A 27,977-nucleotide genomic window follows, 5' to 3' on the forward strand; every position below is an offset into this window, starting at 1 on the left:
TTCAGCTAACTATTATGTTGTTGGTCTGCTACACACACACATTGTTTTTGTTGTTAATGTATTTAATGCATTAAAGTGGTTGTAAACCCTTACAGACCACTTTGACCTACAGGTAAGCCTAGATTAAGGCTTACCTGTAGGTCCAAGAAATATCTCTTAAACCTAAACGGTTTAGGAGTGACTCGGTTAAATTGATGATAGGCAACTCCTATCCTCATATTGATTAGTGGTTCCAAATTAATAATAACTACTGCAGTAGGGAACAGACACAAAAGATACGCTCAGCATCTTTCCAAATTACTGTTCTGCTTTATTATGACGCAATTGAAGGTTTTTATGCACATGATTACGTAGGTATCACATTAATATTACAATTGTAGGTTTATAGTAACAAGGGGCGTTACATAGGCAGGCTTATTCTAATCAGGACTCAAAAGAATGTAAACATGTACTGAAAACATTATTAGTGCCGTGTGCACAGTGAGGGCAGTGTGCGATACATACAAAATACAATACAATTATATACAGAACTTACAAATTTCCATTACAGTCTCCCCTCTTTTGATCAATATTTTGATCACTAACCATACCTGCTATCACCTTTAACCTGGAACCTCCACACGCTTAGGTGGAGGTAGTCCTGGCCAAAGAGGCAAAAACTCCATTGTGGAGAAAATAATAGCTGAGCAACTTTTTCATTACCAAATGACTTTTCATTGTGAAAAACAAATGATTGATAAGATATATTTACAGAGTACTGGCTGTACACTCCTGTGGCCAGAATGGCCTTCTAGCTGAATTGTTGGCATGCTGACTTATCAGCATATGTAAACACAGACAATTCTACATAAAATGGAAGACGTACAAAAGACAAAATATGACTTCAACATGGCTAAACTACTTTTCAAATATATATATATATATCCCGTACAATTAAAGTAATTGAATCAAAAAAATACCCTAGACTGTGATCACAAGAGGGAAACAAATCAAACTCAGAGATTTCTTTAATTTAGTCATTTTTGCAGTGTCTGGTGTGGATCCAGGCGACTTTTTCTTCATGTTTTGCAAAAACTGTACATGAAATAGATGCTGTATTGAGTCTCCAAACTTTTCCTTATATATAAATGTCTCTTAACAATCCACAAGTCACCTGGTTTTAGTTTTAGATCCTTCCAAACTTTTAGGATCTGGAATTGGGGAGAAAACACATAAATGAGTTTGTCAAAAAACCTTAAAAGATCAGCAACATTCTCTGTGAGATCCGAATGGAGGACTTCAGCTGCTGAGACAAAATATAAGCAAGTGAGTAACACACTCCCAACGCAAATCCCATAGGGAGAGAGTCCAACATCCCCCTTAGGGGCTTCATAAAATATAAGAAAACATTCAGGCAAAAGTTTTCTAGTTTCTTACTCTACTTTGTCCGCTACATTGTAGACAGTAAGGGGTGTAAAAATAAAACCTCAAAACTTCTAGTAAGGACTCTCCTATAAAAAATGATTTCCTCTGTTACTCTCTGTACTTTCTGGCACTCTGTACTTACAAACTACTTCTGATAACACTTTTTACTGTGGCCTTTGCAGTAGCATTTGCCACTGGACATCCAAAAAACATGTCCATACAGACAAAATGCATACTCGTAAGATCCTAACTTGGGCATCTGGATATATCTTTTTTGTAATCTCTGGGAGGGATGTTCAGCTTTTGGTAACACCTTTGGTAACAGGTAAAACAAGAAGTGGTATGTTATAAAAACAACTGTGGAGAACCCTGGCTCTATCCCACGCTCATTTACTAAGGCAGCCATAACTTCTTGTGACTGATGACACGGTCCATGTGTCAAGCTGGAGGGAAAAGAGTGGCTGGCAGACATAAATTATCACCTTTTCCAAAGTCCTGTTTCATAAGAAGTTGCCCCCTGTGGACCATTTGTTCTTCTCGATCTGGGGTCCTTAAAGTTGAATTATTAATCCCAGCTATACTGGGCCAGAATTAGGGTGGAATCTGTGAGTTGCACAGACCCATCAAGTATCCGGGGCCGTAAATGCAGCATCCTTAGTCACCTGGTCTGCTTCCATGTGTGAAAGTTAATATGGCTACCTCAGCAAGAACCTGGAAGGCTGAAAACAGCCAATCAAATTAACTTGGCATGCTTGGTTGGTTTACCTGCCGAAGTAAAAACAAACTTCTGGCCCTTTAAATGGAACCAAAAGCTCTCTATATCTCGACTATCTATATAAATATACACTCTTTTTATAGCTCACAGGCTTTGCTAAACATGGAGCTCTGCTTCTTGAGCTGGGGAAAAAGGATCCAATGACTTTGAATACAGAGTATCCTTCTGGGTGATAAACTGCATACTCAAATCTACAAAAAATGTAATATCTGGGTCTTCAGGGAGTGTGTCCCGCACGGGGCTCACAGCAGCTGATTCCTACACCATCAATTTAACACATGTGTCTTCCTTTGTCTCCAGCCTCCTCCAATAGAGGCAATAAGGTGGCTGGATTCAAATGTACGCATTTTTCATTGTTAGATTTGTACATAAACAAACTCATATTTTAAACCTTTCAGTAGACAAACATTTAGTTAGCTGTATATTTGCTGCACAGAATGTCGGACCATTAAAAATTAAATGTTTGACCAAAACAATATCTAACTTTGTCTAATAGCACCTTTGCATAAAAGCTACAGCTCTGATATATCAGGATGAACCCTTAATTACTGGGCCCAGCTTGCATAAATATATTACAATGGCTTGTGTTCTATCACACTGTTTGTGTAAGAACTCCAGTTTCATGTTTCAAAAGACAACTTCTTCCTGGCAATATTATAATAAATGATGACAATACCCTGCGGTCATGCAGAGATGCCCATAAATCCAAAATATTCTTCTGCTTATACCACTGTACTTACAAGAAAAAGGGGCACATCATTTCACAATCCACACATTCTGCTTTGGATTTCAAAAATAAAAATGAATAAAACAAAAGGATCAACAATCTGTATGATGGACCAGAAAGCATCAAAAACTATAAAACAACTGGCTGCAGGTGGCATCTATCCTAACAGGGTGTGTGGATTTGATGTGATGGGTCTGTTATATTTAAATTTTATTTAATATTACTCTCACATCATGGACTGCACATCAAGTTATCATCAAAAACCTTAAAATTTCATTTTTGTAGAAGAACTTCTTATGTATTCCATCCATCTTGGCTTTGTTAAATATTATGGCAGCTTTATTCAAAATAACAACCTCATCTTAATCTTTTTTTTCTCTCAATAAGGGCTTATTGTATAAATGTAAAATTACGAAATTGTTATCTTAATCTAAACTAAACTCATTCATTACAAATTTCCCCATTAACCTGAATTTCATTTCCAACCAAAGGTTGTCTAAACCAGTTTCAATATATCTATATTATTAATAAAATTGTTAAACTCATATTAGAAATTAATACTCATTATTACTTAATTTTACTTTTTTAAATGCACTGTTTCCACTATCAAAGGATATTCAATTTGTGTAATACACGGTTAAATGTAACCTTCATTTTACCATGTTTGGAAAACAGATTCAAAATAATTGTGATCACATTGTTTACCATTAGATTCGTTAACCCGGCACATGTTTTGTCTAAAAAACTGGAATTGGCATGGTGTCCTTCCAGCTTATCACTAACCTCTCAGGGACATTCTTTCAGGAGAGCACAAAGGAGGGGGTCACATCTGTATACATGACACACACAAGGGATAGAACTAAAGGTCCCAGCAATCGCACACACATACACCAATATCTCTCTAAAATCGCTTACATTTTTCCCATTTGTGCACAACACATGCATATCATTCTCTCACTTTCTTTTAACTCTCATTAATATTTTCCTGTCTAAATTCTACTTTCCTTATTTTGTTCAGATATCTTTTATATCTAGCTTCTATGATCAGACGGGCAGCCAGAGTGCTTATCCCATCTTCCCTCTCTGACAACATATAAAGTATTCTGTTTAAACTCTAATTTCTCTGTTTTGACTTTACTAGTAGTGCCTGACCCCAAATTCATCCCACAACTTAACATGAAAATGTCCCTTTCTGTCTAGTGTTATTGTCACCCTTGATCCATCCTGCTCACATAGATAGCTGTTTCTCTAGCTGTTTACTCTGCATGATTCTTGGTCCCTGTGGACTTTGGTAACCCAGTTACCCAATGTGGATCCCTGTCCACTCTAACCATTAATCTAGGGGCTCAGTACAGGCGGAACCGCACCTTTGGTTCATATGTAGCGCTCCTCTTGCGCTGGGCATTTTTGAGGGTCTCTTACCCTTCATTCCCTTATTTAATTCAATGCCCATAATGACTGGCCAGTCTTCTCTCTTCTCTACTTGTGCCTATATCCTCTTGCCTCTAAACTACTTTATCTAGCAGATGTACTACATATACCTGTGAACGGTACCATTCTTCCCTTTCTTATTTATAACACTCTGATGGACAATAGACAGGGACAACATAACATATAACCACCAATCAATACAGTTCGATTAAGGGGAGTAAAATAGGTACCCTTTGTCCCGAAAATGCCTTACCGATCAAGGAAGTCTGATAACTCAAATGTAAGCAAAAGGCTTACCTCAGCCGGCTGATTATCAGAAATTCCCGGATCGTCTCAAGCTCCTCGTTTCGGATACTCAGGGTCACCTGGAATCCCCTCCTAAGGCAAAGCTCGCCATGCTAACTCGGTTAAATTGATGATAGGCAACTCCTATCCTCATATTGATTAGTGGTTCCAAATTAATAATAACTACTGCAGTAGGGAACAGACACAAAAGATACGCTCAGCATCTTTCCAAATTACTGTTCTGCTTTATTATGACGCAATTGAAGGTTTTTATGCACATGATTATGTAGGTATCACATTAATATTACAATTGTAGGTTTATCGTAACAAGGGGCGTTACATAGGCAGGCTTATTCTAATCAGGACTCAAAAGAATGTAAACATGTACTGAAAACATTATTAGTGCCGTGTGCACAGTGAGGGCAGTGTGCGATACATACAAAATACAATACAATTATATACAGAACTTACAAATTTCCATTACAAGGAGATATTTGCAAAAAGACAGGCACCACTGTCTACGGAGCATGTGCTGTAGACAGCGGCGTGCAGGCGCCCTGAGCATGCTGCTGCTAACGGCGATATGCCGTTAGTGGCGGCTCCCGTTCGCATGGTAACATGACTGTTGGTAACATGACTGTTGGATAACAGATGTGCTTACCATATCATTACCTAACCAAACCTTATACTACTACTCCTAATAATTAAGAACACACCCAAATTGGAGTAACAAAAGGCCGTAGCAGCCTACTTTATTTAAAAAAAAATATATATTTTCAAATTAACATAAAACATATCAGCAAAAACAAGAAAAAACATCTGTTATACAACCCCATAAATCTATCGAGCGTTGGTCTGAGCAATAACTTAGTAATCATCTCTGGCCATAACAATATTACACTGCAGTCCCTTATCAAATGTATTAAATAGGCCTCAAGCCGACAGGCTGGCTCAGAGACTACCAATGACCGCAGTGCCCCCATTATCACTTCCTGGCTAACCTCCGTTAACCGGGAACCACCATTAGGACCCATACGAACGATAGATCCCACATCTTCCTTCCCTTGCACAGACCAACGCCCGCCACAGCACCCCAAGAGTAATCCCTTACTCCTGGGTGCCCCTCCACACCCAAAGTGCTCGCTGAATTCCATCTTGTAGGCCTAAAGCCCACAAATCTATGCCCACTTCATTCAAATGCACCCCATCAGTCCTTAAATACCTCCAGGTCTCAAACTCCATTTCCAGGTGCATGATCGCCAACCCCCCATTACGCACCACAAACTTGCTCACCTCCCTATTTATTTTCTTCCTGGCCCTGTTAACACCCTCCACCGACCTGGCCATTCTCCATGACGTCCGAGCCACGATGTCTGACCAGACAATGACCATCTTGGGGAATACCTGCATTAAATGCCACACATCAAACTTGATGTCTCTCGTGATGTCCACCATAGATCTGATTCCCAAATCATTGCCACCTGTGTGCAGGACTAGGACGTGAGGCGGCCTGTCTCGTTGCGCAAAACGTTCACTTCCGAAACCCACAACATACCTGGTATCCCCAACCACTTGATACATGCCTCCCGCCTATCAAAACCCAACTGCCTGCCCTCATATCGAACGTCCCCCCTCCGTGCCCCCCAACACACGTAGGAATGGCCCATTATCCAGACCAGTCCCATCCCTTCTACCTGAAATTAGAAGAAAACAAAAAAAAAAAACACCATACTATAACCACTGTTATTTAAAACCGCAACAACAACCTCACTTCTCCACTACAACCCTACCACTAGATGGGGCCAAACATACGATTGGAGCCTGCTAGATTCCCACCGCCCAATCCGTTTCACTGCCTCCACATCCATCCCTCTGTAGCGGCCCCTATCCTAAACGAATGGGACGAAAATTCCTTATCCTCCAACCCCCATAGGCATTTCTTAAAAACTGCCACAAACTGAAATCTAGATAAAAGGTTTCCATCTAAATGCACCAAAAAGGTGCCCTGAACCACTGGACTAACCATCAAAAATTCCCTAACTGCCCTTATCGGGCACAGAGGCGATCCCGTAACTGGATACACCTGTACCAGCCTACCTTTACCCACTTGCTCCGTCTTAGACCTCCGTAAGAACAATGTTAACCCCTCATCTCCACACGTCACCTCTTGACACCCCAGACCCCCTTGCACTTTCTTTGAAGGACTAACCAATTCTCCTATCCTAAACGCCCCAAAAAACGCTAACAAAAAAGCTTTGAGCAAAATAACTTTATATGCCGATGAGGACACATCCCCCAACTGTGCTACAATACCCAGCATTATCTCAAAGGTTACTGGTCTCCTGGAGTCCTGCCTGACCACCGACCTCCGATAACCCTTTAACGCCTGCCGAACCCAGAAATCTTTTGTGAAATCGGGTTGCCCTTGTAACTTGAATAGGAAAGCCATCCCTGCTAACTTTGTATTTACAACTTACGCGGACACACCCTCTTCCATTTTTCTGGCAATATAGTACAGCAAAATTAGCCGCACTTCCTGTCCAGTCGGCTCCTCACACACCCCATGTACAAACTCCATCCACTCCCGCCATACATTCGTGTATGCCGACCATGTAGCCCCACTTACCGACTTCTTTATCCATCCAGCGACAAGACCAATGCTATCCCCCACAACCACTCGGGACAAGGTACCCCCTGTTGCTCCGCATCCGGCGCCAACTCTCGGAACCTGTCCCACTGGAAGCGAGATAACGCATCAGCTATAACATTTTCCACGCCTGGTGAGTGGACAGCATGAATGAAAACATTCAGTTGCAAACATTGCAAAACTAAATGCTGCAGCAACCTAATAACCGGCGGAGATGACGGCGTAATTCTATTTATCACCTGTACCACACCTATATTGTCCCCATGGAAATGCACCTTCAGATCCCTGAACGACGCTCCCCACAGTTCCACCGCTAGGACCACAGGAAACAATTCCAGCAGCACTAGATTCTTTGTGAATCCTGCCTCTACCCATGATTGTGGCCAAGGACCTGTGCTCCACTGTCCTTGAAAAAATGCCCCAAAACCTATGGACCCTGCTGCATCAGTGAATAGTTCCAAGTCAAAATTGCTGACTGGTCCTGACATCCAAATTGCTCTTCCGTTAAATGATTCCAAAAAGGTATGCCATACCCTCAAATCCTCCCTGTGTGTTTTGACTAATCGCACGAAATGTCTTGGTGACTTGATTCCACTCGTGCTGGCCGCCAGCCTACGACTGAACACCCTCCCCATCGGTAAGATGCGGCACACAAAATTCAGCTTGCCCAACACCGATTGCAACACTCGCAGCAGCACCTTGCGCAATCCAATCAACCCTGCAATTCCTTTTTTAAATCCTCTAACTTATCTTCCGGCAACCTGCATTCCATTGCATCCGAATCCAGGACAATGCCTAAGAACGTAATGACCGTGCAAGGTCCCTCTGTCTTGTCAGCAGCCAACGGAATGCCGAATCTGTCCGCAATGTGCTCCAATGTAGCCAGAAGCACAGCACAGATTCTGGAAGAAGCCAGGCCTATGCACAGGAAATTGTCCAGGTAATGAATTATGGAATTCACACCCGACACATCCCGTACCATCCATTCCACAAAAGAGCTGAATTGCTCAAATATCGCACAAGATATTGAGCAACCCATTGGTAGGCATTGGTCAACATAAAATTCATTGTTCCAATGACACCCCAGCAACCGGAAACTGTCCGTGTGAACTGGCAGTAGCCGAAAAGCGGATTCCACATCTGCCTTTGCAAGCAAGGCACCTTTCCCGTAACAATGCACCCACCCCACTGTGCATCGAATGATGTATAAGTCACTGAGCATGCCTCCTGATCTATGGCATCATTCACTGACTCCCCTTTCGGGAAGGACAAGTGGTAAATGAGCCTAAATTTGTTGGGCTCCTTCTTTGGCACCACCCCCAGCGGTGATACAACCAAATCGGCAAATGGCGCCGCTGGAAAAGGACCACCCATTCTCCCCAATGCAACCTCCTTTTTTAGTTTCTCTGAAACCACCTCCGGACCGGATGTTGCAGTGCGGACCGTAAATTGGGAGACACTGGGGGAATAACCGTTAATGCACATGGGATCCTAAAACCTGCCGAGAAACCTTCCTCTAATAAGTGTGCTGCATTTTTGTCCGGATACCTACCGAGAAACGGCCGCATCCTTTCCACCATCACTGGGGTCCTCCCTTTTGTTTCCAGCCTCCACAGGACAGCCCTTTCCTTGTTTAAAATATCTGGACGCTGGATGAGATCCACCGCACCCTGAACACTCGTGCTTGTACTTACATGTAGCGCCATACTTGCAGGTCCCTGTGTTGTATTGCCAACAAATCCCTTTTTTGTTTCCAGCTGGATGTCCCTGGACCGAAGGTCCACCGCCCCCCCCCTGAAAAATCTGGTTAGGTGCCCTCGCAGTCGTCATCAAACGCATCAACAAGCTGATGTCCTTGTGGTCCCAACGCAGCGCCGGACGTACAGCTCTCCATTGACGGAACTGTTCATCGTACCTCAGCCACGCCGTACCACCATACACTCTATATGCCTCCCCGATCACATCCTCATAGCAAAAAAGCGCTGAACAGTGTTCGGGGTGCTTCTCCCCAATTACACTCGCCATAATTGCAAACGCCTGCAACCAGTTAGCAAGTGTCCGCGGGATTAACCGGTACCTCCTCTTCTCCTCATCTTCCTTCTTCGAATCGTCTGGTTTTACCCTATCAAGATTGAACTTTTCCAATGGCAGTAGCGAAAAAAATTTCCACGTAATCACCCTTCCACAGTTTTTCACGAACCTCCTGCTTCAGGTGAGCTCCTAACGGCCCTTCATAGCAAACATAAAGCTCACATTTTGCTGCATCATCCAGCCTGGTTATGTCCTGCCTTCCAGCGGCCTCCCCTGACACTGCTGCCTTATCCATGCCCTGTGTAAGACCACTTACTGTCACCTCCGAAGTGGGCAAAGTGACGGCGGCCGTAACTGCTGGCACCGCTGCACCTCCCCATGCCATACCGACTTCCCCGGTACCTCCTGCTGGTGGTACCCAAGCAGACGCCGGGCCCGCAGCAGACCTTCCAGTAGTTTCAAACTTCTGCACAAGCTCCTTTATGCCCGCCAAAAAACCCAACAAACCCGAAGCCCCCTCGGCTGCATCAGCTACACCTGCACTGGTGACCGTAACCACTGACGCACCCCCTGACCCCACACCACTATTCAGACCCAAATTAGTTAAAAGTAAAGGAGACTTATCGGGCTGCACAGGCGTTGTCCCATCAGCTGACCTTCTGTTCTCCCCTGCAGCTGTTCTCCTGGAAAGGGCGGCCACCTCCTCTTCCGACCCGGACAATTCTGCAGGCAAACTCTGACCAGCTTCCTCTTCCGATGAAGGCCCGCCAGGCCTGGGCACCATGGCTGCCACTGAAGCTGTAGACATCCGTCCCCACCTTCGCGCAGCGAACCCGCTTGCTGACTTTTGGACTGCCTTCCCAGGACCGGTGTGGGATATCTCAGTCCTGCAGGCTTCCGCTCTCCCTGATGCCAACATAGGCCGTCCACGATCGCTCCTCCTCCTATCCCCTGCCGAAGCATTAGAAGGCCCGGGGACCCCTCCATGATCTCTCCTTGTACAAGATGCCGGTGTCCCCTGACGTGATCCTGGGGGCGGGGCTCGCGCTCTCCACATCTCCTCTTCTAGTAGGCGCCGCGGCTCTCGCTCCTTCCTGCCGCCTGCTCTGTCTAGTGGGGGTCCTCACCGGGCTCCTACTGTCTCCTCCCATCGCTCGTTTGGCTGGTGGGCCCGCTGGGGGTCCCGTCATGTGACTACGCGACTGCCTCTGTGCTGCTGTCTGATGGTCCGGGGAGAATGTCTCAGGCGGCCGTGACCGGCGCGTATGTGTGCCACTCCTGCTGCCCCCACTTGCCTCAGTCTCCGTGCTCTGTAAAGCCGACCCGATAGTTTCCTGGAGCCATGCTGCACCCCGCAACTCTGCTTCTTCCCGTAGCTGGGCCATCAAGCGTTCCACGTCCGACATGCTGCTGACCTGGGAACTTTCCTTCACGCTCTGCTGATCCCTCCCAAGGCGGGATCTCCCTTTAAACCCCCCATCTAATCCCTCCCCCCCCCATAGTACCACCCATCTCTTCTATTCGCTTCACTGCTACCACTGTCATGTACGCCCTGCACATATGCATTCCATGCTGCTGCTCCGGGCTTTTCTTTCAATTTGCAACAGTCATGAGCTCTAAATTGTGTGTGATTGATGACCAAAAAACTAAAACTATATCCCATTTTCATACACAGGAAAGTCTCAGCCAGGAGAAGAACCCCTAATAAATGTCTATTTTTTTTTTTACAAATACTTGGCTATGTGTTTTACTTCAAAAAGGACAGTTTGTTTGTGAGTAGGCAGGTACATTTCTAAAATAAAATGTTGTTGTTAAACACACAAAACAACAACAAATATTATGGAGATCACTAGAAAAAAAAAACAAAGAAAAAAAAAAAAACAAGAGATCTTGATAAAAAAAGTAAATCACTATAAAAAAAAAATAAAGATTATTCAGGAGATCAGGAGAAATAATAAAGAAATCAGTTTGTCAGAACTCTGTGTGAATATCAGCAGCAAAACAACTTCATTATTCTAGCATTATAAAGAAGAAGAGAATGCGCTGCATTAAAAGATTACAAAATTTGCAGAGTGACGAATGTGCTATCTCCATTACGAACGCTAGTTTTACCAGACCGAGCGCTTCCGTCTTGTACTTGATTCAGAGCATGCGTGGAATTTTGTGCGTTGGAATTGTCTACACATGCTCAGAATTTCCGACAACAAATTTTGTTGTCGGAAAATTTGACAACCAGCTCTCAAACATTTGTTGTCGGAAATTCTAACAGCAAATGTCCAATGGAGCATACACACGGTCGGAATTTCTGACAACAAGCTCCAATCAAACATTTGTTGTCCTAAATTCCGATCGTGTGTACGTGGCAGTAGAGTGATCTTACTGAGAAGAGGTGTGTCTATCAAATGAATGGCTGGCCAAAATTACTAAATGTTTTGGCAGGTAACAGTACACGTATTTGTATTTCAACCATGTACTATGCTGTTTACCTGGAGTTCTGCTCTGCCTGTCACTATACAATGTTGTAGTACAAAATAAACAATCCAAACCAATATTTCAGTTAATAGCAACTTGGATGTGGGACTTTGCAGTGTGAGTGGGAGGAAACTGTAAGTGCAGATGTACTTAAAAAAAAGTGCTGTGGCACATACATTTTAATAGTAGGCCATAAATCCCTTGCTCCAGGTGTGGGGGATTGGTAATCCAGCACTGCAAATATGTCCGCAGTGGTTGCATTTTGCAGACATTACCACTGGGATTTTTTTTTGGATGCTGATAGGATCCCACTGTTTGACAGCCATTAGGAATTTTCTATGTTACACAGGCTGTAAAGAACCAAGAATGAACCCCGCCTCCTGTAGAAGAAGAGAGACAACTCAGCAAAGGAACATTTCAAGGCTATGGCAATAGGGCAATTAGGTAGGTTTTTTGAATAGCAGTGATTCATTTAGGGTGGGGGTGGGGGGATAAATGGGGCAGGCTACAGGCTGAAATGGGGCTTTTATCGAATAGTTTTTCGGTAATCTGTTGCAAAGTTTCTTCCTACCTGGGGATCATTGTGAGGCAGTGGCATAGCTTTGTCAGCCTGCAACAGGAAGTGCAGATGAAAAAAAAATGATTTTCTAAAGAAAATTATATAAAATGAAACATGTTGCAAGCATACTGAAAAAAATAAATTTTGGCTTTATACAATTTAACTGTTCTATGTTGGAAAACCTTAACATAATTGGATCTAAATGGAACACTAGGGTTTCCACCTGGCCAGTACAAGTAGGACTTATGCCTATGTAGCTAATAAAAAAAGACCATAATGCAGGAAAGGTCACAACCTAGCTGAGCATAACCCCAGTTTATTTTCAGAAAAGAGACCCTTTCTGTGGAATTTTTGATCTAAACGTCATCTTCAAAGTGAAAAGCTCATACGGTTCCAAAGGGCAAAGTAAAGGTCTCTTAACGCAGTGGTTCTCAACCTCAGTCCTCAAGTACCCCAACGGGCAATGTTTTGGGAACTTCCCTTCGATAAAATAGCTCTTATCAATACCATGTCACTGATATTGATTTAAAGCAGCTGTGAAAAGTAAAAAAAAAACTGAAAACATGGCCCGTTAGGGGTATTTGAGGCCTGAGGTTGAGAACCACTGCCTTAAAGCCTCGTACACACGGTACGATTGTTGGCAGGGGATTGTCTGTTGACAGACTGTTGTCCTAAAATCTTACCGTTAGTACGCTCCTTTTGACAACTGTTGTCCAATTTTCGGCCAACAAATGTTGGATGACAGGCTAGTAAATTTTTGGCGGACAGCGGCTTGACGTCAGATTTTCGTGTGGTCAGTACACAAATTCGTCACACAAAAGTCGAAAGTACAAACACGCATGCTCGGAATCAATGCTCACCAAACACATGTTTGTGGCACGACAATTGTGTACCATTAGTATGCAAGACAAGATCCTGGCACACGCCCTTTTGTCAAAAATCAGACGCTCACTTGGCCAACAATTGTACCGTCTGTATGAGGCTTTAGAGAGAATAGTGACCTCAGCATCAGATATTCCCAGAAAGACACATTTAAGATGAATCTAGATATGACTTCCTTCTGCCCTTTCTCCTGTAGCTGATATTATTGCATTTTTTACCCTCCAAAAATTCCAATTAAGTAATTGTTTGATGAAATCCAAATCATATAACATTTATTTAGATAATCATTCATTATTAATCACTTTTTAAAGTTCTACGGGACTGTACAACAAACACAAATTATTCACACACAGCGTAGGGTGGAAAAAAATGAGAATGTTTTTCGATTGATAATGGAAACTGGAGCACCTACAGAATATCCTTACAAATACAGATAGAACATGTAAAATCAATGTAGTTAGCCTGGTGGGATCTAATCTCAGGACCATGTTGTTGCAAAGCAAAGACCACAATCACTTAGTGTGTGGGTCCTCAAACTTTCGAAGCAAAGAGTCAGTTTATTCAGTTTATTGTCCTTTCAGCTGGCCTTAGATGGTCTTTTTTTTTCCCCTAAAAATGAACAGATTCCTCGACACAGTCAAGATGGATAGAGGACTCCTCCCCGCTGAGACATTGGGGTTGATTTACTAAAACTGGAAAGTGCAAAATCTGGTGCAGCTCTGCATAAAAAACAATCAGCTTCCAGGTTTTTTTGTCAAAGCTTAAAGTAGAACTATAGGCAAAACTTTTTTTTTTTGGAGAGTTTTATAACCCCTGTCAGATATTTTTTCGCCATCTGTGTCCCATTGCATAGATTTCCCCTCACTGTCCCATAGCCAAACAGGATCTTGAGGAAATCCCTGCAAATTAAGGAAATTCCTTGGGGACCCCCAGGTCACCAGAACCAGGGTCCCCATTGGAAGATTTCCCCTCTATTACTTTTCTGGGGACAACCCAAATTTGGGGATTTTCTTTTACTTTTACTTTCAATAATAGCGGTTGACAGGACAAATAGAGAGGATGAATCTCTTTAGCAGGAGCACAGACAGTAATAATAACTGACAGGTTAATTCCTCACCACTCTATCCAAAACTAACAAAAAAAAGTTTTGCCTTTAATTATACTTTAAATGAACAAGCTGAAGTTAGAAACTGATTGGCTACCATGCAGAGCTGCACAAGATTATGCACTCTACAGTTTTAGTAAATCAACCCCATTGCATTCTGACAGCAGGATTCTCCGCTGTCAGGATATAATGATCATCAGCTGCAGCCCACTGGCTGTAATCTCGACTGAGAAAAAAAATTTCAACAAGCCCATTCGATCATTAAATCGACTTCTGTTGAGCAAGGGCAGCCATACATGGATCAAAATTTGTGTGGTCCCTGCAAAACCGGCCAAATTGTGATCCATCTATGGACAGCTTTAATCTTTATGGGGTCAGGCTGTGGACAGTGGGAGTAAACAATCTCCCTGGCTCAGTGGTGAGTAGGTGCAGGGTTGAAGGTCTGTAGAAGTAAAAAAATGACCATATATTTTTGGCAAGTACAGAATCACAGTATATATAAAATAATATGCAAAGTGGTCGGAGTGAAGTTTCACAATGGCAAAGATGTTTTTATTACAAATTATGTGAGCAGACTGCAGTTCCTCTTTAACAATCAGGAAAAATATATTGGGAACCTCCATGATTGCTTCATATACATTCAACTTTATCATGCTCATGCAGATTCTGCCCAGTGAGTAAATCTTTTCTTTCATGCTTGTACTCCCATAAACTTGTGTCATTCTGTCCGGTCAATTTTCTTTCAGTTAAATTATTATAAATCAAGTTGTAGAGGGGATAGCAGAGATCACACGATGCTTTGTATGGTGCTAATTGCTACATGTAACAGAATGCACACTAATTACAGCAGGATTGCCTTGTAAAACAGACGTTTGGCAAGACCAATTCATCTCTCCCTCCCACGAGTGATAGGTGGGGTGGTTTCCTTGTGATTATGAAGTTTCTCCTTTTCGGTTACTTGGCTCTAACCACCACCAGGCTCTCTCCACTCCTTGAGAACTAGAATATTTTTACATGGATGCTACAGCAACTCAGAGATTATAACTTGGCTGACATTTCAGTCTGTGTTGGGATGTCGGTGACAGATGGAGCCTGAGCATACATAATAAAATAACATAATGGCTCCCTGCTGAGGCATCTCCACGGCCATGTGACTCTTAATTAGTCTTTCATACTTTTCATCTGAAAGCTGACACAGGGAACAAAATGGCTCTCAGCAAGAAGACCACAAAATTTACTGTACATTGTTCTAATTGAAAGTACTGAGAATTTTTGGATGAATTTTGAAAATCTATTAGTGTATGGCAAGCTTTAAGCACTCTAATGTCCCGTACACACGGTCGGACTTTGTTCGGACATTCCGACAACAAAATCCATGGATTTTTTCCGACGGATGTTGGCTCAAACTTGTCTTGCATACACACGGTCACACAAAGTTGTCGGAAAATCCGATCGTTTTAAACGCGGTGACGTAAAACATGTACGTCGGGACTATAAACGGGGCACGTGGCCAATAGCTTTCATCTCTTTATTTATTCTGAGCATGCGTGGCACTTTGTCCGTCGGATTTGTGTACACACGATCGGAATTTTCGACAACGGATTTTGTTGTCGGAAAATTTTATCTCCTGCTCTCCAACTTTGTGTGTCGGAAAATCCGATGGAAAATATCCGATGGAGCCCACACACGGTCGGAATTTCCGACAACACGCTCCGATCGGACATTTTCCATCGGAAAATCCGACCGTGTGTACGGGGCATTACACTTAAAGAGAAAAAAAGAGAAAAAGTCTTTCACTCTCAGGCAGCACTCAATTAGTTGACGGAAAAAATAAAGCCTCATACACACGATCGGATTGTTGGCCAACAAAACCGTGGACTTTTGTCCAAAGGGCATTGGCCCAAACTTGTCTTGCATGCAAACGGCAAGGAATTGTTCGCCAATAAATATGAACGTAGTGACGTAGTGAGTTTTTCAGCTCTTTAGCGCCACCCTTTGGGCTCCTTCTGCTAATTTTTTTGTTAGTAGAAGTTTGGTGAGTGTTGATACGCGCTTTTCATTTTGCACTTTTCATTTTGCACTTTTCTTTTTGCGCTTTTCTTTTTGCACTTTTTATTTCGCACTTTTAATTTTGCGCTTTTCAGTTCGTTTCTGGACGGCCGTTCGTCAACAAGCCATGTTGTGGAATCGGAGGAGATAACGTTTTATTTATTATTGGCCTTGAAATTATTGCTTTGACATTATTTTTTTGGTTGAATAATGATTTGATTTGGTATATTTTATATACTTTTGGATGCATAGAATGCACTTTTTGGTTAAGTTTTATTGGCAGATAGCATGTCTAATTTTATTTGTTTTCTTTTTTTAATGCACAATAAAAAAATTGTACAGAATAATACTTGGCTATGTGTTTTACTTCAAATGACAGTTTGGGAGTAGGCAGTTACATTTTAAAAAATACAATGTAAAATCGACAAGGGACACTAACATAGTTGTATCTTTGATCTTAAAAACTACGGGATAATGGTGTTGTGGTAACTTGATCAAATAAAAAAAAAAAAATCATAATAATATTATTGTTGATATCACTAGAAAAAAAAAGCCTCTAAAAATTTGTTTGCAATAATACCATCAGTATCACCAGCAAAGCAGCTTCATTATTATCCCATTAAAGAAGAAGAGAATGTGCACTGCATCTCGAGATTTCATAATTTGCCACGTCACGAATGTTAATTAAGACCAACCGCTTCCGGCTTGTCCTTGCTTCCGAGCATGAGTGTTTGTACTTTGTACTTTTGTCTGATGGACTTGTGTACACACGCTTGGAAAATCCGACAACAGATATTTGTCCGTAGAAAATCTTAAAACCTGCCATCCAACATTTGTCCGCAGAAAATCCGACAACAATTGTCCGATATAGAGAAGCAGGACAAGACGGGTCTATAAGGACAGTTGCTGTGGCTGACCATGGCTGATTCCCTCCCCCCCATCTGCCCCCACTTCCCCCACGCTATCCCAGGCCTCCAACTCAGTCCCTTTACAAGCACGTCCAGCTAAACCCTTCTGAGTACGTTCCCAGACCTCATGACCTGCCCAGCCATATGGGCCTTTTTTTCAGGCCACCATTAGAGATCTCAAACAACAACACTGGCAGGATAGTCCATCAAATCTAAATAATGGCCAAGTCAGAGCACCTAAATCCTTACAAAAATGCTCGGATATCATTATTAAACAATCAGATAAAGGCGGAAATATTGTTTTGATGACTTCTTAATAACCGTATAACTTCTTAATAACCGTATAACTGGGGTTGCGTACCTGCGCAGTACGGGGAAACTGGCCCAGTGACGTCAGACACTGCTGGGTGTGCGGTACGGTCCTGATCCAGGGGTGGTTTGCTGGTCGGTGTGGAGTCCCAGGTAAGATCCAGCCTCCTCTATGTACAGCCTTTTATTGTCCTCAATTGCACTGTCTACCTGACAGTCTGGTTACTTTCCTCACAGGTTCCATTACTTTACAGTGCCTCCTGGCTGGATAGCCATCGGCATTGCCTGTTATAGGAATTACATCTTCCTTGCTACTTTTTGTCTGTGCCCCTTCCTGAGTGCCTCCTCCGTTCAGCCTTGTTCACTACCACCCCTGGCAATGTGTTACCCTTGTAATATTTGCTGGTGAGTTTTATGCCCATTCAATCCTTCTGTACAATCTGGTGGACATTAGTTTCCTTCTCCCCCCCAACCCTCCCCCACTCCCCCAATCCCTACCCCCCTTCTCTCCCTTCCCCTCCTTCCTTCCCCCCCACCCAACCTCCGTCCCCCCTCTCCCTCCCATTCAATCTCTCCCCTTCCCTAACCCTTCCTACCCTCACGTGGTTCTATCCCAATTGTATCACCATACTGTGCATCACTTGGTGTTCCCTAATCCCCTACAGGCCCTATAAATCAATTGTATTTGGTTGTCTTATTTACTACCATTATATCTATCTTTGATTAGAAGTGGCCTTGTACAATCCTCCTTGTCCGCCGCGGGGGGAATTCTCTTAGCAGCCTGGTTACCAGTGGCATAACTAGAAGCCTCAGGGCCCCCGGTGCAAGAAATCATGAAGGCCCCCCCCCGAAAAGCATGATTTTGATACTATACTGGAGGGGGGTGGTGGTGGTACTGGAGAGGGGTGGTACTGGTACTGGAGGGGGGTGGTATTGGAGGGGGGTGGTACTGGAGGGGGATGGTACTGGTACTGGAGGGGGGGTGGTACTGGAGGCGGGGTGGTGGTGGTATTGGTGGGGGTGGTGCTACTGGAGGGGGGGTGGTACTGGGGGGGGGTGGTTGTACTGGAGGGGGGGTGGTACTGGAGGGGGGGTGGTGGTGGTACTGGAGGGGGACCTCTTACTGATCCCATCCCCCCACCACCACTGATCTCATCCCTATCCCCCCACCCCCATCACCTCTGTTGTAGAGGTGATGGGGGGTGGGGGGATAGGGATGAGATCAGTGGTGGTGGGGGGATGGGATCAGTAAGAGGCAGAGCCGCAGAGGTGGTGGAGGTTGGGATCGATCGATTGCAGTGCAAAATGGTGACTTACCGCCAATCAATCGATCGATTCCCCCTCCTCAGAGATTATCCTTCACGTCATGGCGTGCCTCCTCCATGAATCCCTTGCTTGCCTCAGGTCCTCAAGTAGGTACTCCACACACTGCACAGTCGCAGAGGGGAGAGCTCCTCCCCCGCCTTCACTGGATTGGTCTGCTGAGTTTTTTCAGTGTACGCCCCGCCTCCCTTACAGTCTCTCTGTTTCTGGATAGGCGGGGCGGAGCCCACAAACTCAGCGCTTCTCTCTCACTGTCTCTCCCCTCGGCGTAGCGGGTGAAAACCCTCCTCCCCACGACATGAACCCGACAGTGAGACTGACACACACCCCGGACAGTCAGGTGGGCCCCTGAAGTGGTGGGCAGGCGGCCGGTGGGCCCCCTGAAGTGGCGGAGAACTACAGGGCCCAGTTGCACCTGCGACTGTTGCGACCCTTATAATCCCGCCACTGCTGGTTACGTATCGGTGTGTGATCTTCCGGGTGAGCAGATCTCTTGACTAAAATGTTTGCTGTATAATTATGTCCAATGTTGTAATTACTGTATATTTTATTGTATTTTCTGTTTTATAGACAGTTCCTCCTGAAGAAGCTTCAATCCGCGAAACTAGTAGAGGATCAATTTGTCTATATCCCACATCAACAGTCATCTTTCGGGTGAACACGTTAGTCGTTATCTGTGGTTGAATTTGATTTCTCGTTTCTTGTATATTTTTATATGTATTAAAATTATATTTTTATATTAAGAACTTGTGTATCAGTACCGAGATAGTCCAGTACAACCTACTTGATGGGTATATATTCATGGTCAGCCACAGCAACTGCCTTATAGACCTTTCTTGTCCTGTTTCTCTATATTAATTTGGATGATGGTACTTTATTAATTATTGCTAGTTAGTTGTTATGTGAGGCAATACTCAAAAATTTCATAAACAATTATCCGATGGAGCATACATGCGGTCGGATTTTCCGCCAACAGCCTGACATCACAGATTTCCCATTGGAAAATCCGATTGTGTGTGATTGGCTTAAGAGAGAGTAGCAGTGTCAGCTGGTAGTATATAGAGTGTCCTTTCCTCTGACACCCTCAGAGGAAGTCGTAACGATGAAATGCATCAGGGCATGGCTATATGTGAACTGGAAGTGATGTCAGTTCTCTGGCCCGGCTCCGAGTTCTCTGGACTGGAAGATATACATAGAGAGGAAAAGCCTATGCAGTTTATGCAAGCTATGCCGATCAGTAAAATGAGAGGCAACGATGTCTGGTGAGTGTGGTGTCTTGTGGGGAGCAGTGGATACCATTTACACTGAGGTGAAGAGAGTGAATATGTAGAAGTGGATGCTGTCATTACTTTTTGGAGGCACTTTTTCTTTGTATAAAGGCCACTCTATTATCTACCAACTGACACTGAGTCGAACTGCTATTCTCTTGTTTTTTTCCATCAACTAACTGAGTGCTGCCAGAGAGTGAAGGACTTTTTTGCTTTATTGTTTTTATGCGATTATATGTTTTATGGTAGCAGCTTATTATTATCCCTTCCCGCCGAGCGTATGCAGATATGCGGCCTTGGCTTTCGGGGGTTATACCGAGAAGATGCCCGCAGCTGCAGGCATCATCCTGGTACCGTTTTTTAGAGTGGGCAATCGGCTATCCAGGGATAACAACCGATGCTGCTAAAAGCCGCTCGATTGTTATCCTGGAGGAGCGGGAGGGGACATCCCCCCCCTCCGCTCTGACCGAGCCTCCCGTCCCACCGGGAGACCCCATCCTTGATCCGCCACTTCCGGTGGCTAGAAAGAGACTGGCATGAACCCGGAAATGGCTTGGTTCCAGTCTCCTGAATGTAAACACGGAAGTGACGTCCTGTTTACTCGGGTGCCAATGGCGCCGGATTAAAAAAAATATACAGTATTCAGAATCGCCGTTTTCGGTGATCTGAATACTTTGAAGTGCAAAGGAGGGATTGGAGGTCTTTTAGACCCCTGATCCCTCCATAAAGAGTACCTGTCATTACCTATTACTGTCACAAGGGATATTTACATTCCTTGTAACAGCAATAAAAGTGATCAAATTATTATTTTTTAAAAAACACAATTTAATGATATAAAAATAAATAAAATAAATAAGAATTTTTTTTTTTTTTAAAAGCACCCCCGTCCCCACGGGCTGGCGCAGGAAAGAAAACACATACGGAAGTCGCGCCCGCATATGTAAACGGTGTTCAAATCACACATGTAGGTATCGCCGCGATCATCAGAGCGAGAGCAATAATTCTAGCACTAGCTCTCCTCTGTAACTCTAACCTGGAAAAAAAAATTAAAAGCTTCGCCTATGGAGATTTTTAGGTACCGTAGTTTGTTGCCATTCCACGAGTGCGTGCAATTATAAAGCGTGACATGTTTGGTATCTATTTACTCGGTGTAACATCATCTTTCACATTATACAAAAAAATTGGGCTAACTTTACTGTTTAGTTTTTTTTTAATTCATGAAAGTGTTCCTTTTCCCAAAAAGTTGAGTTTAAAACACCGCTGCACAAATACCGTTGACATAAAATATTGCATCAATCGCCATTTTATTCTCTAGCGTCTCTGCTAAAAAAAAATATATATATATATATATATATATATATATATATATATATATATAATGTTTGGGGGGTTCTAAGTAATTTTCTAGCAAAAAATATGGATTTTAACTTGTAAACACCAAATCTCAGAAATAGGCTTAGGCGTGAAAGGGTTATTTTTTGGAGGGAATTTCATGATAGTGTATTGTCATCTAAACACAGAAGTTTTATTGTAATTGTTATTTGGTTTAACCACTTCAGTCACGGAAGGATTTGCCCTCTTAATGACCAGGCCATTTTTTGCGATACGGCAATGCGTCACTTTTACTGACAATTGCGCAGTCGTGCGATGTTGTACCCAAACAAAATTGATGTCCTTTTTTTCCCACAAATAGAGCTTTTATTTGGTGGTATTTGATCTCCTCTGCAGTTTTTATTTTTTGCGCTATAAACCAAAAAAGAGCGACAATTTTGAAAAAAAATGTTTTTGTACTTTCTGCTATAATACATATCCAAAAAAAATATATATTTAAAAAAAAAAATGTTTTTATCAGTTTAGGCCAATATATATTCTTCTACATATTTTTGGTAAAATGAAAATCTCAAGAGGCATATATTAATTGGTTTGCAAAAAACGTATCACGTCTACAAACTATGGGATAGATTTAGGGAGTTTTTTTTTTATTGTTCTTACTAGTAATGGCAGCAATCTGCGACATTGCGGCGGACAAATCTGACCCCAAATGACACTTTTTGGAGACCAGTGACATTATTACATTGATCAGTGCTATAATAATGCACTGCTCAATGTAAAAATGACACTGGCAGGGAAGGGGTTGACACTAGGGGGCGATCAAGGGGTTAAATGTGTTCCCTAGGTGTGTTCTAACTGTAGGGGGATGGGCTGGCAGGGACATGGCAGAGATCACTGTTCTGTCATGTCTCCTGTCAGAATGGGGATCCGCCTTTGTATACAAAGGCAGATCCCCATTCTGCCTCTGTACTAGGCGATGGCGGGCTGCCGGCGACATCGAGTTCGCCCGACCTGCAGCCTGCGCGAGCCACCATACAGCTACAGTGATTTGCGCACGAGAGCCGACCTGCTACCGTATAACGGCGGCTAGTCGGCATTCGGTTACAGGAAACACTTAAAGAGTTACTAAACCCACAACAGTAAAGTCAGTCTGTATATGCAGTAAAACATGCTTGTTATACTCACTGTGGAACCTAAGGGGTTAATCCTCTGCATTGTGTAAAAAGGCTGTTCAATCCTGTCTCCTCTGATCGTCTCCTTCTTCCACTGACTCCAATATATCTCCTGATATTTACAGAGCGAGGGGACAGGCTGCACATGCTCAGTTTGGTGTGTATTCCTAGAGAGTTTCTCTTTTCTTGGAAGGGTGCATGACTGGGATTAGCACAGGACCAATCAGCACTGTCCAGACAGAGGGTCAGGGGTCCTGCATTTTCATAGCACAATCGTGGGAGAATGAAAACTCCTACAAGCTTTAACCAGACACCCATAGAAGTCACAAGATTGCTCTAACTGCTGATGAGAAAAGGTATTTAGCAGTTTATATTTACTAAAATAATTGCAGTTCCATGTTCTGTGAACTGCGGGAGACCAGATATAGTGAATGCAGGGTCCTTGGTTTAGTAACACTTTGAAGATGTCTCACTGTGCATAACCTTTCTTAATCTTCATCCTTTGGAGGAGCTCCAATTGCAGAGGAGAAAAATGATTTACAGTTCTCCCAGGATTAGTAAGTCCTCATTTGGGACCCAGAATTTGAAGGCTCAGAGAGAGACTTTGGGTGGAATAGAAACTCCTAAACCTGATTACAGAGACTTTTGTCCTAATAACGGTTAACCCATCTGCAGGGGGGTCCAGAAGAGGAAAGAAAACGGCCAGAATGTGTCTGTGAGGTGGGGTAGAGCAGCACACAGTTGAGTGAGTAGTGTGGACTGGCCGGACACCTAGAAATAGTTTACTCTTTGGAACCCCTGAGGCAGGGAAGAACTTTCAAAAACCCTGTTAAGGAACAAGTTTATGGGCGGTAAGCCGAGTTTTTATTTGTATTTACCAGAAACTGATGGACTATTTTTATTTGTTTTTCCATGCAAAAGACAAGCTGTTTTCGCTTTGCCTGTTTTTTGATAATAACCATGAAAGCTTTTACCAAGTCAGCTGGTTGGGAATCTCAGGTTCCATAATATACAATGATACTCTTCAAAAGAAAACTGCATAAATATACAAGTTTAAAGGAGAAGTCCAGCCTGAGCTTGTTTGGCTGGACTTCTCCTAAGGGTCGAAGGAATGCAATTCGCTTTGCACTCCTGTGACCCGTTTTCAGCAGAGGGCGGTCTGAAGTCCTCTCTCTGCTGATGTCACCGATTTCAGTCCAGGCATCGCGTCATCCTGACTCTGGGAGTCTGGATCCGTCAGGTGCCTGGACTGATAGCGAGCAGCTGAGACGGCCCTCCACAGCTCAACGCTCCAGTGATATACCGCAGCTTACCAATCCTTAAATGTGGTTTTCTTTTTTAGGCTTTTTTCCATTTTTTTTACTTGGTGATCTGGCCAGTAACACACCTTCTGTGTTAGAATGCCTCCACTCTGGAAGAAGGGGCACAGGGGGCACTTTTTGGACAGCAGCATTATTAATCTGGGGGTAGCGGAGTGAAAGATGGACTAGAAGATTTAGATATTAGATACACAGAAAAATTGAAGCTGAACTCCAGCTTAGAAACTGGTGTACACAGTGTGAACCAGACATATTTCACTGTGTGTCATGCACAGTCTGTTCAACAGAAGCTGGTCTAACAACACCATTCTGGAATAGCATCCTTCGATCAGCACTTGCTGCCAATGGCTGCAGCGCTGATCTGTGTATTCTGGGGGGAGTGGCAGCCTCCGCTGTCAGAATACAATAACACTACGGGAGAGATTCCTGCCTCCACATTGTATACAGGGATCTGTGAGGTTTTATCATTCAACCAGTGGGTTGAATCCCCGTGTATACCCTGCATAACACTTTATAAAAAGTTAAGGCAACTTTTTTTTTTCTTTTGGGTAAAGATTTTATATAAATAAAAGTTGATGATTGTAAGCACCCCTTGTCAGTGGTAAATGGTTCGCCTCAACCCACTAATTGCTACTTTGTCTGGGCAGCTTAATCTGTTAAAGGAAGTTGTAAAACAAAAGACTTATTGGCCTTAATATCAGGTGAAAATAAAGGAAAGAAAGCCTTAAAAAGAAAACAAATGTAGCCATCACATCTAAGTATTGTTAAGCTCATATATAACAAGGGCTGGTTCACACCAGATGCAGCCCAATATTTATTCTGTATCAAAAAACACATGCACAATGTTTTCCATGTATTCCAATTGCCCTAGTTCATACCAGAGCAGTGTGTTCCAGTGCAGTCAACAAAGGTAGAACATGCTGCATGGAACGCATCTGGGACAAACGCAAAACACATAAAAAATGCATCGGAATGTCCTGAATTGAGATGCAGAAAAAAGAGGGGAAAATGCACAAGAATGCATTAAAAATGCACTGAAATGCAGAAAAAAATGTGTCAAATACATGCATGCAGAAGGCATTCAGAATGTAGAAATTGTAGTGTGAACCAGCCCTTAATTTGTTTCGCTTCTGGCTTTAATACTGCTTTAAAGCGACAATAAAGTCTGTTTTTTTTGTTAAATAACAAACATGTTATACTTACCTGTTCTGTGCAATGATTTCCTCCTTTTTTCGGGTCCCAAGCCAGGGACTGCTGACTCCTCCTTCCTGCCAGGTGCCCCTACAGAAATCAGCTTCCTGTGGGGGCACCCAAGCAGGCACGCTCCTGACCCGTGGCTCTGTGTGTCCATTCACACACGGAGCCGTGGGTTGGCTCCACCCTCTCCATCTCCTGATTGGCTCAATTGACAGATTGACAGAATTGTGATTGACAGAAGTGGGAGCCAATGTCTCCCAATGCTGCCAAAAGCCAATCAGGATTGCGAGTTCCTGGAGAATGCATGGAGGTAAAAAACCTTGCACCTTTACAACCACTTTGTCTTTAAAGCCCTGTACACACTATTGGATTTTCCCATGGGAAATGTGTGATGACAGGCTGTTGGCAGAAGATCCGACTGTTTGTACGCTCCATTGGACAATTGTTGTCGGATTTTTCGCGGACAAATGTTGGATGGCAGGCTTTAAAATTTTCCGCGGACAAATGTCTGTTGTCGGATTTTCTGAGTGTGTGCACACAAGTCCGTCGGACAAAAGTACAAACACACATGCTCAGAAGCAAGGACGAGCTGGAAGTGGTCGGTCTTGTAAACTAGCGCTCGTAATGGAGAATTAACATTCGTGACGTGGCAAATTATGAAATCTCGAAATGCAGCGCACAATTCTCTTCTTCTTTTTTTAATGGGATAATAATGAAGCTGCTGGTGATACTAATGGAGTTATGGCAAACGTATTTTAAAAGGCTTTCATTCTCTAGTGATATCAAAAATAATATTATAATGCTTTTTTTTTTGGGGGGGGGGGGGGGGGCAAGTTACCACAACACCATTATCCTGTAGTTTTTAAGATCAAAGATACAACTATGTTGGTGTCCCTTGTCAGTTTTACATTGTATTTTTTTTAAATGTAACTGCCTACTCCAAAACTGTCATTTGAAGTAAAAAACATAGCCAAGTATTATTCTAAACAATTTTTTTTTATTGTGCATTAAAAAATAAAATAAAATTAGACATGCTATCTGCCAATAGAACTTAACCAAAAAGTGCTTTCCATGCATCCAAAAATATAGAAAGTATACCAAATCAAATCATTATTCAACCAAAAAATAAAATAAAAGCCTCATGCATGTGTCCTGCTTCTTAATATAGGGGGTCACCAATGCCAAGAGTTGGTGAAAGCAGGGGTCCGTCATCCGGAGATAATTCCGAAAATCATCTGGATTATTCTCCTGGAGCTCCCACAGCAAAGGCATATGATATAATTGGTCACGATTAATAAAGCAACCAAATTTTGGTCCAAGAAATCCTCCTCCTCCTGTTCCTGGACTGGACTTGGGTCAAAGCAATAACTCCAAGGCCAATAATAAATAACACGTTATCTCCTCTGATTCCGCAACATGTCTGGTTGACGAATGGCCATTCAGAAAGGAACTGAAAAGCACGAAATGAAAAGCACAAACTGAAAAGCGCGAAATGAAAAGCGTGAAATGAAAAGCTCAAATCAACACTCACCAAACTTCTACTAACACAAAATTAGCAAAAGAAGCCCAAAGGGAGGCGCTAAAGAACTGAAAAACCACATATTACGTCACTACTTTTGTGTTTGTTGGCCAACAATTCCCTGCCGTTTGTATGCAAGACAAGTTCCTGGCACACGCCTTTGGACAAAAGTCTGAGGTTTTGTCTGTGGAAAATCCGATCGTGTGTATGAGGCTTAAGTGGCTGTGGATGTAAAGTTGAATAGCTACAACAACACTCCAGTGTTTCTGAGGGGAAACAGAAAATGCTCTTCTCTTTTGTAATATATAGATTTTCACAGATAAAGTGTATAATTATTTTGTTATACAACAGTAGTTTCACTGCACTGTGTAAGGCTATGCATTGAGACAGTGGGTGGACATATCACCCAAATTGTTGGCAGGAATCTTGTGCTGCAGCACTTTGTGTTCTCACTAGTAGAGCATGGTATAAAAATTTAACTGCTTAACATGCGGAAATGCCAAAATGATGAACTGTAAAATTCAATTAAACCCATTAATTGAAGCAAAGCTGCTGTGCGGAGGGAAGAGCTTACATGTTGTATCCCTCTGCAAAACAGCAGCAGATCATTATTCCAAAATGAGCTTGCAAATAAGTATATTGCACTCAGACTGTACAGAATAAGCTATATAAAAGTGAATTGTTTTTTCATAGCTTGTGGGTTATTTTTGGGGACATTTCATCATGTATGACTTTCGGTCACTAAGACAAACTGTATATTAATGATAAACTTCAGGCAGACAAAAATACATCATCTAATGCAGTAATATATTAATGAGAAATAGGTTAATTGATTTTTACATAAAACTATCATACAGACCTGAATTTGAGTTGATATCAGCCTTCTGTAATGCTCTGCACAGCTGAGATAGGGGTGGCCATTACTCTGAGCCAAGTAAAACTCTATTGCTTTGCCCAGCGCTGTCAGTCAACAGTTTGAACATGCTGACAGGAGGACAGCAGAATGTGGCATCAGAGTTCTGTCTCTCCTTAATTACCCAGTCTGATGGTGGCCAAGCCGAATTGCTTAGGTAAATTTAGCTCATTGACTTAACTAAGCTGTTTGGTGCGTGAATCACAGAAGACTATTACATGTTCTTTGGCAGGAAAAACAGGTCAAGCACATATATTTGAACTGAATGTGTAGTTATTTGCACAAAATTCATCTCTAATGTGTACCTTTATTTTAAAAATAAGATATCTCCAATCACTGCAACAATAATG

The 27,977-nt window shown here is 42.8% G+C and overlaps 1 long non-coding RNA gene across 1 annotated transcript; it reads right to left on the reverse strand.

Annotated features, from left to right (window-relative positions):
* Positions 1–289: 289 nt before the first annotated feature.
* On the reverse strand, positions 290–27,903 carry LOC141107596 (uncharacterized). The gene is made up of 2 exons (XR_012235972.1): positions 27,574–27,903; positions 290–1,190 (listed from the first exon to the last, which is right to left on the reverse strand). It is a non-coding gene; the product is annotated as an uncharacterized lncRNA (long non-coding RNA).
* Positions 27,904–27,977: the final 74 nt, after the last annotated feature.

The sequence above is a fragment of the Aquarana catesbeiana genome, linkage group LG01, assembly GCF_042186555.1.
Source record: "Aquarana catesbeiana isolate 2022-GZ linkage group LG01, ASM4218655v1, whole genome shotgun sequence".
Classification (NCBI taxonomy): Eukaryota; Metazoa; Chordata; class Amphibia; order Anura; family Ranidae; genus Aquarana; species Aquarana catesbeiana.